The sequence below is a fragment of the Rutidosis leptorrhynchoides genome, chromosome 11, assembly GCF_046630445.1.
Source record: "Rutidosis leptorrhynchoides isolate AG116_Rl617_1_P2 chromosome 11, CSIRO_AGI_Rlap_v1, whole genome shotgun sequence".
Taxonomy (NCBI): domain Eukaryota; kingdom Viridiplantae; phylum Streptophyta; class Magnoliopsida; order Asterales; family Asteraceae; genus Rutidosis; species Rutidosis leptorrhynchoides.
The window spans coordinates 378676371-378679701 of NC_092343.1; the positions used below are offsets into that span (position 1 = coordinate 378676371).

Below are 3331 nucleotides of genomic sequence, written 5' to 3' on the forward strand. Positions count from 1 at the left end.
GTACTTTTTAATTATCGCAAGTTTATTTTATCGCACTTTTATTTATCGCAATTTCATTATCGTTATTTACTTTACGCTTCAAATTAAGTCTTTTATTTATTTAATATTTTACATTTGGTTTTAACTGCGACTAAAGTTTTTAAAATCGACAAACCGATCATTAAACGGTAAAAACCCCCCTTTATAGCGTTAAGCTTTGTTTAAAAGATTCCCTGTGGAACGAACCGGACTTACTAAAAACTACACTACTGTACGATTAGGTACACTGCCTATAAGTGTTGTAGCAAGGTTTAAGTATATCCATTCTATAAATAAATAAATTTCTTGTGTAAAATTGTATCGTATTTAATAGTATTTAGTTGTAAAAATAAAGCTATTTCATATACACATCTGCGCATAACATCAAGTATTTTTGACGCCGCTGCCGGGGAACGACGAAGCGAAACGCCACACACATAAAAAAAAGAGAATTTTTATTAAGTTTTATTTAGTTTTTGTAAAAATACATTTTAAATATTAAAAAAATTTAAAAATTTAAAAACCGAAAAAGAAAAAAAAATATATATATAAATCTATTTTTAAGATTTTTATTTATAAAATTATAAAGTATTTCTATTTTTTATTTTAGTTTTTAAAATATAATTTTTTATTTATTATATTTTATATAATTATTAAAAATAGAAAAATATATAAAATATAATTTAAAAAAAAAACTACAGAACCTGTCGAAAGATATTTGTGCATATAAAATTTTAACCTCCGCGACTCGTGGGGTTTTCTGGTACGTGGCACCGCAACTCGCGGAGCCACCCTGACACGAGCAGAAGCCCTAATTCTGCATTAATTACGTGTAATTATTATTATTATTTATTTAAAAACCCTAATTAGGTTTTGTTAATTAATTAATTTAGTTTAGTTTTAATTATTTTATATATTTAGTTTAATTAGTTTAATTAAATTGTAAAATTAATAGTTTTAATAAATAAATAATATAAAAATAATATTTTTATAAAAATTGTAAATTTTACAACTTTTAGTATATTTTTATATTTTGTCCCTTTTTAATTATTTTAGCGTAATTTTTTGTATTTTCGCTCGTATTTAGTTTTAAATATAGTTTTTGCCATAGTTATTTTTATTTCTAGATTTTTAGGTTTTGCCGTAAAATCCCTTAAGTGCTTTCTCTTTAGACTAAGATTTAGGTGCTTTAGAATTTTGCGACGCCGTTCGACGCGCTACTTTCTTATTTTTATTTTTTGACGCCTTTTACCTATGTATCAATTATCACTCCAATTAGTAATCTCAATTTGCAATTTTAATTTTAAGTTAGTGATAGTAATAAGGTTGGGTTAGTCGAGTGTTTTAAAGTTTTATAGTCATTTTTTTTCTTTTTCGGCGCCTTTTATTTTTCAACCCTTTTCTTTTTCGACCTTTTTCGACGCGCTCTTTTTCTTTCTTATTTCTCGCCATTCTAGTTTTTAGGACATAGATTTTTATTCTATTTCTTATCTAAATTTCTTTAAAATTACGAAAATTTATTTTAAGTGGTTAAATTGATAGACATCAAAATTTTCTGGTTCGTAGTAATAGTTGGATTTGTACGTGGACCGGGTTATTGGAGCCAAACAGTACTCAATTATATTGAGACCAAACGAATCCTGCCCCTCTGCTGCATCTTTTGGCTATTCGAAACGTGGGCAAAATCAGAAAAGTCTATTAATTGGATAACTTATATAATTTTTCTTCCTTTTTAAAAAACTAATAGGATATTCAGTGAATGCACCGAGCAAGATGTTCACCACCTTTTGTACGTTCACCACCTGTAACCAGATCAAGACATCTAGCAAATATTGTCGCCGTTGATTTTTCTTTAGAATCGTCATCCAGTCGACTAAGTACTCCAATTCAAATTTCCGATAATCCATTTTTTGAACCCGACCTCACAATTGAGAATCCGGAGAATATTCAGGGACGATTCATAGATCCTGAACCATTAATTTTTCCTCCAGAACCACCAATCATTCAAATAGAGATTGTTGAGGAACGAACCATTAAATCAGAATCCTCTAGTGATTCAGATTCAACAAATTCAATTATGGAGAATCTGGAACCTCTAAGTATGGAAGACCGAATGCGAGCTAAACGCACTGGCCAAGGTCACGCAATTACTCATCCAGACATTAATGCGCCAGATTATGAAATCAAAGGACAAAGTCTACATATGGTGACTAATCAATGCCAATTTAGTGGTGCGCCGAAGGAAGATCCAAATGAACATCTTCGTACCTTTAATAGGATCTGCACACTATTTAAAATCCGAGAAGTTGAGGATGAACAGATATATCTCATGTTATTTCCCTGGACTTTAAAGGGAGAAGCCAAAGATTGGTTGGAATCGTTACCTGAAGGGGCAATTGATACATGGGACGTTTTAGTTGAAAAATTTCTTAAACAATTCTTTCCGGCATCTAAAGCCGTAAGACTTCAAGGAGAAATTGTTACGTTCACACAGAAACCAAATGAAACTCTATATGAGGCGTGGACAAGATTTGAAAAGTTATTAAGAGGATGTCCGCAACATGGTTTAGACACTTGTCAAATAGTACAAATATTCTACCAAGGATGCGACATCACTACAAGAAAAGATATAGATATAGCAGCTGGTGGTTCTATTATGAAGAAAACAGAAACTGATGCTTATAAAATTATTGATAACACTGCTTCCCACTCACATGAGTGGCACCAAGAAAAAGATATCATTAGATCATCTAAAGCAGCTAGAGCCGATTCTAGCCATGACTTAGATTCCATTTCCGCAAAGATAGACGCTGTCGAGAGACGAATGGAAAAGATGACTAAAGATATTCACTCGATACGAATTAGTTGTGAGCAGTGTGGAGGACCACATTTGACAAAAGATTGTCTCAGTATTGAATTAACAATGGAACAAAGAGAGAATATTTCATACATAAACCAAAGGCCTGGAAATAATTATCAGAATAATTATCAACCGCCAAGACCGATTTACAATCAAAACCAGAATTATAACCGAAATGTTCCATACAACAACGAACAAGGTCCTAGCAATCAACAAGTATCCAATAATACTTACAATCAGCAAAGACCTAATTTTTAAAACAAACCACCACAAACCGATGATAAAAAGCCGAATTTAGAAGATATGATGACGAAGCTAGTTGAATCTCAAACACAGTTTTTCACATCTCAGAAACAAACCAATGAACAAAATGCTCAAGCATTTAGAAATCAACAAGCTTCTATTCAAAATTTGGAACAAGAAGTAAGTAACCTAGTAAGGTTAATAGGTAAA

At 31.2% G+C, this 3331-nt stretch overlaps 1 non-coding gene across 1 annotated transcript; it reads right to left on the reverse strand.

Moving 5' to 3' along the window:
• Nucleotides 1-2479: 2479 nt before the first annotated feature.
• On the reverse strand, nt 2480-2586 carry LOC139879207 (small nucleolar RNA R71). Its single transcript, XR_011770061.1, has one exon. It is a non-coding gene; the product is annotated as a small nucleolar RNA R71 (small nucleolar RNA).
• Between the last annotated feature and the right edge of the window lie 745 nt (nt 2587-3331).